At 41.7% G+C, this 12,468-nt stretch overlaps 1 long non-coding RNA gene across 1 annotated transcript; it reads left to right on the top strand.

The window, feature by feature from the left end:
* Positions 1–4,189: 4,189 nt before the first annotated feature.
* LOC122128587 lies at positions 4,190–8,562 on the top strand. Its single transcript, XR_006151459.1, has 2 exons — positions 4,190–5,843; positions 7,535–8,562. It is a non-coding gene; the product is annotated as an uncharacterized LOC122128587 (long non-coding RNA).
* Positions 8,563–12,468: the final 3,906 nt, after the last annotated feature.

The following is a 12,468-nucleotide window of genomic DNA, read 5'->3' as shown; positions in this document are numbered from 1 at the left end:
CTGTAGGGTTGGTTCTGACTTGACGCCGGTGCACGCAGAACACACTTTGATCTCTGTTCATTTTTAGAGATGGGGGAAGGGGTGGGGGGGGAGTTGCATGCGATTATATTTTACACATTATGTGCTCAAACAGCACTACTGCCATACAGTATGGCCTTGGAACAATGATTGCTGAGTCTTTTGTATTTTGCACTTGTTTTGCACTTTTACCCATCAAATCCTCCACATCTCCCTGGTAACACAAAATAAAGCTGCTATACTGAATGGTGGTGGGCGGACTATTGAAGTATTCACAAATGCCACAAGGCTACGAGTACATCCTGTGGACTGCACACATTTTGGATGATTGTGCAGAATATCCTTCTCTTAATGTCTGACCTCAAATGATTTTCCTTTTTTTTACCACAGTCTATGGTTCAAAATGAATTTCATAGCTTTTGTAAATCAACCCCATCTGTCATCCCACACAAGATCATCTGCTTAATGTTGCACACTCAACAGCTCGAGAGGGACAAGTCATTTCATCGCAGGCATTGTTTATATCCTGTGTACACTACTCAATAGCAAACTTCTTTTCTTTCAATCCTCTTTTTCTAATTTTGGGCATGCACCGTATCCAACAGTGAAAAGTGTAGCTGTGTTGTGGGGTCTTATCCAGTTCTGTAATGTATTGTTTGGGTAAAGCGCCCTCTGCTGGTGGGATGGGCACATAACTAGTGAAAAGGCTGGCGTGTGTAAACAACCTGTACTAATGGTTTTGTTTTGGGAGTAGTTTACAGCCCTCAGCAGTCCTGCTGAAAGATGCCTGGCACTGGTGGCCTGAGGTAAAAGGAGGACAGAGGGGACCTCTGACCAGAGGCAGGAAAAATATCATTAGAGGCTGATGGAGATGCATGACCAAAACACATCTCTTTTCCGCCTCAATGTCTTGGTTTCAGTTTAACCTTGTAACATTTGTGCCATTTGTAAACACTGAGAAGGGGGGACTCTAACTAGTGGAAACAACAACAAACCTAGTAAGAATACCACTATCACTTGTTTACATGTTGTGGCAAGTGGAACAATGCCCTACAGGAGGAACCCATTCCATGTCATGAAATGAATGATATCGTGCTATTTTAATGACAATAACTACAACAAACCTCACAGAGAAGAACATGTTTTGGACCATTATAGCTTACATGGAGCTATATTCATGTTTTATATCAGTGACTGATTCTTCTGAAAATAGTTTTAGTACAAGCAGCATTTTAGAGGCATCATTAACATTTGGAGAGAGATAAAGATGAACGAGGAAGAATTTTGTTTTAATGACATCACCTTTTAATTGTTTCACTATATTATTACATAAAGGACCATTTCTCATGTATAACAAATTTAAGGCTAGAGAACTGCATAAGGCTAGAGAAAACCCCAGCAGATCCTGACATCTCACAGGTCTTCCCTAGGTCTGAGGCTATATTACTATCTAGAGCAGGGGTTTCAAACTCAAATTACTGGGGGGCGATGAGCGTCCAGTCTGGTAAGTGGGGGACCAGATTTTTTTGATCTGTTGGCTTGCCTATCACAATACTGATACCACTTTTGAGTGTGGCAAATTTACCATGTGTGATCAGTGGTACAATGGCTACTGTTGTTCCTGGGCAATGCAAGACGCTCTTGGATAAAGGTGTTTGTTATAGTTGCATTTTTGGATCACTTTGTCTCATTGATAGTCCATGTCTTACATATACAGCAGTTATAGTGGTATAATGTCTTCATTGACGACTACAGCTATATTTTTCCTTCATACATGCACATTTCAAAGCAAATGCTGTACTGCACCACTTTTGTATAGTTGGTAACAAGGCTGCAAACAAACCAAACATTTTATGTATTTATAATAAATATTTTTCAAGTGTATAATTGTATTTGTCTGTCAAAATACAGCATCTTTCCATCAATAGTGATCTAAAATTAATAGTTTACTGATATGCTGATCATTGATGGTGCACCGTCTGTTGTTATTCCTCGGAGCGACTCTCTGTGCTTTCACCACCACAGCTCAAGCTTTGAAGAAGTGCAGCCACTCCACATTACGTTAAATGACTGGACAACTTGCGGAATGATATGAAAGATGTGAATTAGAAGCACAAAACCTGTTGCCAATGGCAGCGGCAAACGTTGGGGTGGCCCTTTCAAACCAATATAACTTTTTGCGACATTCTTAGGAGCCGGCGGGCCGGATGAAATCGTTTGGCGGTCGGATCTGGCCCGCGGGCCGGGAGTTTGAGACCCCTGATCTAGAGTAAACCTGTGTGTCTTCAGACCCCTAGTGGAGTGGCTGCACTTCTTCAAAGCTTGAGCTGTGGTGGTGAACGGACAGAGAGGACACTACATATCTTCACCAGGACACAGAGGACACTACATATCTTCACCAGGACACAGAGAATACTACATATCTTCACCAGGACACAGAGAACACTACATATCTTCACCAGGACACAGAGAACACTACATATCTTCACCAGGACACAGAGAGGACACTTCATATCTTCACCAGGACACAGAGGCACGACATATCTTCACCAGGACACAGAGAACACTACATATCTTCACCAGGACACAGAGGACACTACATATCTTCACCAGGACACAGAGGACACTACATATCTTCACCAGGACACAGAGAATACTACATATCTTCACCAGGACACAGAGAACACTACATATCTTCACCAGGACACAGAGAGGACACTTCATATCTTCACCAGGACACAGAGGCACTACATATCTTCACCAGGACACAGAGAACACTACATATCTTCACCAGGACACAGAGAACACTACATATCTTCACCAGGACACAGAGAGGACACTTCATATCTTCACCAGGACACAGAGGCACGACATATCTTCACCAGGACACAGAGAACACTACATATCTTCACCAGGACACAGAGGACACTACATATCTTCACCAGGACACAGAGGACACTACATATCTTCACCAGGACACAGAGAATACTACATATCTTCACCAGGACACAGAGAACACTACATATCTTCACCAGGACACAGAGAACACTACATATCTTCACCAGGACACAGAGAGGACACTTCATATCTTCACCAGGACACAGAGGCACGACATATCTTCACCAGGACACAGAGAACACTACATATCTTCACCAGGACACAGAGGCACGACATATCTTCACCAGGACACAGAGAACACTACATATCTTCACCAGGACACAGAGGACACTACATATCTTCACCAGGACACAGAGAACACTACATATCTTCACCAGGACACAGAGAGGACACTTCATATCTTCACCAGGACACAGAGGCACGACATATCTTCACCAGGACACAGAGAACACTACATATCTTCACCAGGACACAGAGAACACTACATATCTTCACCAGGACACAGAGGACACTACATATCTTCACCAGGACACAGAGGACACTACATATCTTCACCAGGACACAGAGGCACGACATATCTTCACCAGGACACAGAGGACACTACAAATCTTCACCAGGACACAGAGGACACTACATATCTTCACCAGGAACTACATTTCTCTATTAGCAACTTTCCCTCGCTTTCCCATCACTCTTTCAAAAGTGCAACACAGCAAAGACACTTGATGTTTCTACTTTCAGTTTTTTCCTATAGTGTCCTCCATACAATCACTGTTCCCTAAGCTATGCCCCTGTGCTCGTTCTTCCCTTCACAGTGAAGGACTTACATATGAAGACAGTGGTCACAGATATGTACCACACTGACTGTATGAAAGATTGTCTCATATTGCCTGATATCCATATGTTTTCTTTGTTTTAAATCTACTCTTGTTTTCCTTTCCTGTGGAAATGTATGTTATTAATTGAAAACTGCAGTCATTGCTGGGAACTGATCAACTAGGGTGCCCACACATTGCTCTAACTATGTTGAAGACAGGAAATCTTGGCGTGCAGACCAACCATGTATAAAAATATATTTGTGTGAGTGTGTGGGGGGTTTATTGATGTCCCTCATCATAATATATTAATTATTTATATCGTTTCAACCTTGAGATTTCAATACGTTCCACAGCATTTTCAACGCTTTCCCCCTGTTTGGCGGGATGGACTCTCTCTCCCTCTCTCATGTGAGATTTTACACATGAATAGGGCTAGAGGTGAGAGGTGATCTGGCCTGACCCTGGGTCACACAGATAAATCTAGCCCTTGCTTTTGGAGAGGAGAACCCTCCCCCTGGCCCCTTTGGTGGGTGGAGCCTCACTAACTGCCATTTTTAAGAGAGTTGGCAGCCAGCGTTGCGTCAGGAAAGACAATACTTTGGAGGGAAGAAAAGAGAAATGCTGAGATCACTGGGAGAAAAAGACACATTCCAGATCACTCACGGAGAGGTGTTCCAACTAAGTAGCATTGACTCCTGCTACTTGGATTCATTGGTCACGAACTCCAAAGTTTTACATTTTATAAGATGCTCATAGTAGGTCTTACTGGGTCAACGAAAGCTGTTTGGAACATTGCTGTAAACAGAATTATTGAGTCGCTTTAAAATCAGATAGATTCAGTATTTCTCACCTCAGGTGTTGACTAAAAGTACTTGGATGACGTGGTGGTGAATGGTGGTAATCTGAGAAAAGAGAAAGAAAAAGAAGATGCAACAGAGATGAAGAAGAAAGGGATGATGATGAAAGGAGGAAATCATAGTCATAATCATTCCCCTTTCCCCCATCTTTCTGATGCAGCTAAATAAGCTACAAAAAAAGGAATCGTTCCTTTCGGCGTGGCCTTGAAGTTTCAGGTTAAATGAATGGCACCTATACAACCTGTACTGCAGATAGCTCCTTTTTAAAATTCACATTTGGCTTCAATGGATCTTCAAATCTATTGATCTATAACATATTAATTCCCAAATAGAGTAAAACTGGGAAAGATGGCTTGTTCTTCAAATGATGTAAACACTTGGGAATACTGAAAATTGTGGGCATGTAAGAGAATGTATTTTGGCACACCACCTCTGGCTATCATTAGTCCAACCAACTAGGTGGAAGAACTGTGGCTGTGTCATCAAGATTTGAACAAAAATAATAATATAATTTGGAAACATTATTGAAGTTGCCTAATTGTAGAGAAACTTATGCATATTCCAAAAAAAAAACAAGAAACAAAAAGAGTTAAACAACTGCAAAAGTATTTTTGGATTTAATTAGCCTAATAATTGCAATAGCCTTCACATGAAAATGGGAAAAATGACACATTTGACACTCTTACTGGTTCCCATGTGTGTCCAAAAACAGCCAAATCGAGCATACAATTTTAGCCTAAATTATCGAAATAAACAATCATTAAACACAATCCAAGTTTCACGAACTTCCTAACTCAAACCTGCGTTAACCTGCCGATTTTTAACGCAACTTCTCGTTTTCTTTCTTTTTTTTTTATCAAAAAGGCATCTAACTCGTCATGTTACTTTGATACCAGGTGTTGACAATTTAGCCGACATAATTCGTGTTTACTGTTAAAACCTGTTTTCTTCTATTGATAACTAGTGGCTCTTGGATTGGTGGAGGTTTCGTATCGGAAGTAGTTTATTTAGGCCTATGCAAATGAGGAGTTGGGGTTGTAGATATTTACGTTCAACGGGAGCCGCCCTTCATTCACCACATGGTTAACAGCGAGTAGCTTGGCGCCACTTTCGCAAATTTATGTTGTTTTATCAAGTTTATATGCTTTTAAATGATACAAGTAAAGGCGAACAAGGTTACTTAACGTAGCTATAACATAAGGAAGTTTGTGCGTTAGTTTGGTAGATATGCCTGGAGCAGTGACAGTAAACGGTAAGTCTGTTCAAGTGAGTGAAGATGGTGGATTTCACAGGCGGGTGTCTTACTACGCGCATGTTATTGACATGAAACCTGTTGTTAGCCATTTAGCGTGGTTCGGTTGTCGAAGTCAAATTATGATTACTTCTTAAATCTGACTTACTTCCTAAATGGATTATGTTACTTACGGAGTGTGATACTAACAGCTTTGTAGTAAAACAATGCGATAACAGGCGCATGGCAGTCCCTTTCCTCCATAGTTAGAATGAGGGAGATTTGAAAAGCGTGCGCTTCTCACTGCAGTGCTTACTCTAACTAGTGGCTGGAGTAGTAAGTTGTGATTTTGCAGGGCGCCATGTCTCTGGTCCTTGGTAAGAAACATAATTCGTTTTGAACTCTTAAATGTTGAAAAGTCAAGTTATTTATTGTTAAATCTGCATTGGTGGGCGAGTTTGAGAGCCTCAAGAACAAAGCGGCAGCACATGGGGCAGCTGCAGGCCGCGCGCTATCGCTAGCTACCAAAGCTAGGTAGCCAACAGTTTATGTTAGCAACATATCCAAGTAGTGAGTAAGCTTTGCTGGCAGTATTCTTCAGTACTGCTTGGTTAAATTTCTGTCGTAAAACTGAAGTAGTGTGCATCAGTGCTCGTGTATTTTTACATGTAGCCACAGCTTCAGATACCTTTTTGAACATTATTGTTGCGAATGTGGCCATTCCCAAATGCGCATGGAGCCTGAGGCCGGTGTCACATTCGTTGGCTAACTAGCTAACTTTGTCTTCCTAAATTTTACTGCGGGTCTTGGGCAGAGTACCATATTTGTTGCCTATGTGAATTGGTGGGGGTCGCTTACTGTTCTGTTCAATTTCAATTCTATCTAGGATAAGGCAGCTGAAAATAATGCATGTCAAAAACGCGTTAACGTTAGCCATGCATGCTAGCTAACAGTAACTAGCTAGCTAATGGCATGCCTTGTAGGATGCTACTTGGCTAGCGTAACGATGTCTAGTGCAGTTTCATTTTCGTGATTTTGTTTTAGGGCAAGATTTAAAGTGTTTGTTAATGGGGGTTTCTGCTTTGAATAACATACGGTTGCGGCACATTTTCATCTGCCTTTGCATTTCCACCCCCTCGAGTTTGTTTCTGGTTGAGAACGTGAGGACTGCGGACTCAGCGGCGCCATGTTGGTGCAGACCATGGGGGAGGGGTGTGCGTGAGTAGTTGGGCATTACGCATGCGTTGGTTTCACAACGCGGGCCGCAGCCTCTGTATTTTGTTGGTGTTGTAATCTCTACCTAGAGAGCTGAGAACCAGTTTTTATGGTTCTTACCATGACCAGTTATTTGACGTGAAAACACAACACTAGAGACGTTAAGATATTGAAATCGTGCTACGTTTTACTCATGGCAGTTTGTATGAGGTGGCGGAGTGAGATACGAATTTAACAGGAATGCAGATGTTCCTTTGCAAAATATACATTTTAGTGTCGTAATGTAACACCTTATTTAAGGTTACTTCACATCACCCTGATATAAGTATTTTTTTATATACTTGTAATACTAGGTAGGATTGGTTTTGAACCCTGTCAAGAAAAAAAAACATTACACCTGTTAAACATTTAAAAATCTGACAACTAGTGTTCTATAGAAATATCTTGATGAATGTTACCTTGGTGTGATCCCATGCTCCTGTTTCCCTTTTTTGCAGACTTTGTCCAGTGTTCGCCAGGGATTGCACCCGTCACCGCCGCTGATGGGGGATTCTTTTCAGTTCTACTTGGATACAGCGCTGAAGGATGCTCCCAGGACTGGTACTGTCCCTGTAGTGTCAAAGTGCTTACAGTGCAGGTAGTACTAAGTGATACCTACTGCAGTGGAGGCACTTCAAGCACTACACTGACACTCAAACCAGCCAACACCAATACAGCAGACTCTCATCATCTATTAACTTCTGCTTATGCTAAGGTGCATCTAGTGCAGATAGTGAAGTAGACTAGCACCTACTGCCCTAAGTGCTCCTTCTGGCATAAGGAGCAGGGACTCGCAACTGGTGTGTTTGCCTTGCTTTTTATGCAGTTCTCTGCTAGTTTTGCATAGTTGCACTACAAGAAAAAATGAGTTGTGCAAATCTATGCAAAACTGATGGTGGCCTGCTTCCCCATCTTTCCTATGCTGTGTGCTTGGATGAGGCTGCCTGTGCACATCTTGCAACGCTTCTGTGTGTGTTTGTTTGTGTGAGACCCCCAGCCACTCTGTCCTTTACATCAGGTTTCAGCAGTATTAAAGTGCTTATAGTGCAGGTAGTTACTTATTCATCTACTGCAGTGTGAGCACTTGAAGTACTTCTAGATTGTGGGCATCAGCATGGACCCTGAAGCTACGAGACTTGCCACTGGACTCTGGTTAGTTTTGCTGGTTTGCATTCCGCTGGTTTAACTGTTGATGTGCAAATCCATGCAAAACTGATCATGGCAGTGAATCGTCTGCCACCTCAGATGGGTAATCCCTTTCTGTGCAGGTTGGGATTAGTAGCAATGCTCTTGTACTTGTAAGGTATTGCACTTGTCCCGGCCTGTTTAGGACTTGGGAAACTATACTGCTGCCTCTTGTATTGTGTATGTAAATTTGGCCATAATATAGGTTCCCCCTGTTTTAATGCTTTGAATGTACATGTTGTATTATTGAATCTGCTTCTTACTTTTTGTACAACGTGACGAATAAAAGTTGACAAACTTATTGAAATGAGCGTTTTGTTTTTGTGGCTTCGAAATTCAAATTGATTTGCTCTTCTTTAGTTATCAGTAAGTGGTGTAGGGCTGGGTGGGACCTAGTAGCTAAATACTGTGCTATTTTCAGGTTGTTTAACTTTCTTCTCCTTCAAATTGGCAAATATTGTATGCCATAAGCCCAAATTCACCATTTGAATATTTGTGTGGAAGTGGTCACTGCAGTGTTCTTAACAGAGGGTGTTCAAGTAAGGTGAAGATCAACTGTGTGTTAAGCATGGTGTAGGCTACTCAACCAAATACGATTTGCATGGAGTAAAAATCCTGAAATGTATCAGGACACTTCAATTTTGTAGGTCGGAGGGCTGTGATGGTGTTAGAGTTTAAAGTCAATCATGAACGCTTGCAGTTCTACATGGCCGCTCTTTCCCTTCCCTCCCTAAAAGCTGAAGCTTTTAACCACTGTCAACCTTTAGAGGTCAGTTTGTCTTTGCATTTAACCATAAGGAAGCTTATTTTAGTCTCTAGGATGCTGCATTGAGATTTTTTTGCTTAAAATGAGACTGGCTGAAGACAAACTTTTCCACCTCTGGGTGTAATGGTTTTATCCAGCAGAGGGAGGCAGTGTAATTCCTACACATCGTGAACTGATCAAAGATTACTTTCAGGAGACCTATGAAACTGTTATAGCTGAGACCATAATGTTTTTTTTTCTGAAGTTTAAACCTGGGTTAAACATGTGTATAGCCTTGCGATCCACTTCTGTGGAGAGTGCTGTAAGCCCTTCATGCTGGCTCTTCTTGAGATGATGTGAAACTGCTCCTGAATCCCACAGAGGTGATGCTGGAGTAGCTCCAGCCTGAAATGTACATTTTGTGGCAATATTTATTCCTCATGTTATGTCTGTTACTGATTTCAATTTAGAAATGTATTGATTTTGTCAATTGAAAATGGAATGGCCTATGTGACGCCTGTGGTCTATAGTTGCTAGGCAAAACAATGTTTGGTACATTGAGGATGTTACTGACCTGATGTGTTGAGAGTAATGTAATCATTCACCTCTGTCATCAAATGTTTAGTGGGGTGATTAATACTCATTTTATATTGAACCACGTACATGACTTCTGTCACAAAACATCAGATGCTACTTTGGCATGGATACATATTCCTAGCTAATTTAGCTGTAGACCTGTTATAAGGGGACACACGTTTGGCCTGACATTATGGCTAAACCCTCAGCACTGTCAATCATGACAAATGGCAGAAAACATGTTTTTTGTGCCCTGCGCTTTTGGATGGGCTTACATGCCTCTCCCATAGGTTGATTATTGGGTGGCAAGAGACCTTTCTATGAATGCACAGCTATGGTGATGCAATCTCCTGTAGACTCAATTTGGAGAAAAAAAAACCTAGTGTGTCCTGAGATTGCGATGTTATGTTTGTTTTGATGTATTACTCCTGCTAGTTTTGATTTATCTGGCAGACCACCACTTGTATTTAGGACTGTTTTATCATCTTAATACATCATTTGATTTGGAAGCTAATTATTGCACATTGTCTAATTTAAAGACATACTTCCTCACTCCACAAGGCCAATAAGCTCAAGAGGGAGCTTGAGAGGGAACAATGGCTACGGCTACAGCTGCCCTGATTTAAGGGCTTTGCCTCCTGCTGTAGGGAGTTCTCTTTACAACATAGTACTCCACCATCTCTAAAATATGTCCTTTGGGCAAGTTTCCATTCTGCGGTGTCTCAAACAGTAGTCTTGCATAGGCCTATATTGCTCTAGGCCTATATTGACATACTTGTCTGGAGCCAACCAGTGAGATGGTGACTAAATGATGACTGCATTAATAGAATTTGATATTTTTAAACAAACCCAGTTAGGGGTAGGTCTTACAGGAAAGGCTGGTAAGCATAGCCTTGTTGGCGTTAGTTCTCAATGTGCTTCTAGTCCATATTTTCTATGCATGGTCTCCAGACAGTGAACTGTCATCATATTAGTGATGAAGAAATCTAGCCTCGGAAGACCACATTGGGATACCAAACACTAAGTTGCCACTCCAACAAGGCTGCATCAGCTAATTTCCTAGGCTTTAAGCGCAATTTATGGTTGTCCGTTTAGGAACACATGGAGACACGGAGAGCCTTCTCCAACGTGGCAAACCCTCTCTGAGCACCTCTCCGTGGCCTGACGTGCACCTCCCAAATTTTGTAACTATCCGACTCCGTCAATCCGTCAATACATCAGTATCAATGCTTTACAACACCCACAACCGTTGGAGAACCATAAATGAAAACGAGTCCGTCGAGGCAACTGCGTGACCACGGAGTAACGGAGTCGTAGAAGTATATTTCGGCCTTTATCTAAACACTCCAAAGGTGGGCCATCAGGGCATGGCTCCTACATCTCACATCAGTCATCTTCTGTTCATGCAGATTCACCCTACATTAGGCCACATCTGTCAGGTTATGAAGCACAACTTCTAGTCTAGGAACTTGTCTCCTCATGCATAAAATGGTTTAACTGCTCATTTTACTCCCTACACACACTCCCTACACACACCCTCCCCTAAGTCAGTAATTGGAAATGTGTCTTGTACCACTATCAAAATATACATTTGCATAAATAAATACAAAACGGTTGGTTTGTTTACTTTTTCAATCCAACATGCAAGTTGACTGTTTGCCAAGTGTAGATTTAAATGTTATGTAAATATTTACTGGTCTGTGATATTATGACTGTGGTGGACTATCTCCTACCACCTTCTTTGGGCTCTGCAACTAAATGTGTGGCTAGATGACTAATCCTCCTCATTCATCCCCACCTCTTCTCTCTCTGTTCTCTCTCTCTTCTCTCTGTTCTCTCTCGTTCTCCAAGGAGCCCCAACATTTAGCAGTTTGGAGAATGCAGCGCCACAAGTAGACACGTCCACTGCCTGACAGGTTCCTGGCTCCATATGGGCAGGAAGACGATCCTCTCTGGTACCATGGAGATTATGATGGGTGAGTGTGAAGATTTATACATCCTGTGTAAAGCGATCCATGAAATCTTTAAATCTAGGCGGATTTGAATGACAGATGTTTTTATCTCCCCTTCACATGACTACTGTACTACCAAAATGAATTTGAGGATGTTACAAAATAAATAGCTACCTACAAAAATGTTTACTAAAAGTATATCATTGTTTATTATTGCACAATGTAACATCACTTCTAGTGTATATTATTCAGAGGAAGAAGATGATGATGGTAACCTACATACTGATACTTATCCATCTCAAGTTCACAGCGACTTCCTCCTGTGTCTTACATAGGCCTTACCATGCACCAGAGTCAGTATTCACATTGCATAGAAACAGGGACATACTGTAACTGCCATTGCATCCTACTGTAGAGTTGTATCCAACAACAACAGCAAAATAAAGCATTGTGTTGTGCAAAATATTCTTCAGGGAATAAGACACTGAACCTGACAGGCGGTTTAAATCCTCTGATTATATTACTAAACATAATTGCTTTCTAAATCATGATGGAGAGTCTGTTTCAGAGGCTGTGTAGGAAGGGCACCATCTTAAGTAAACCCACCAGCTGATTTATTCTCCTGTCCCCAGTTCTGCTCGATGTAGCACAAGCCATCATGTTGCTATAAGAATTCCCATTTACACCTGCCAATTGATCTCATCTCTCCTGCAGTCCGTGGCTGTAGACCATGTGTTTATAGGACACTTAGACACCGGCATCTATCACAGATGACAGCAGACCATAAATATTTGTCTTTGCTCCCATGCTTAACCTGCAGAGTCAACCTTTAGAGCTTAGCTGTAATGTATATTGAACTTCAGTGTCATCATTGGAGTTTTCTTGTTGCTTATGCTTATGCTCTCTTGACAAAAGCGCTTTATTTACAGTAATT

This window comes from Clupea harengus, chromosome 2, assembly GCF_900700415.2.
Source record: "Clupea harengus chromosome 2, Ch_v2.0.2, whole genome shotgun sequence".
Classification (NCBI taxonomy): Eukaryota; Metazoa; Chordata; class Actinopteri; order Clupeiformes; family Clupeidae; genus Clupea; species Clupea harengus.
This window is presented reverse-complemented; position numbering and strand designations above follow the sequence as displayed.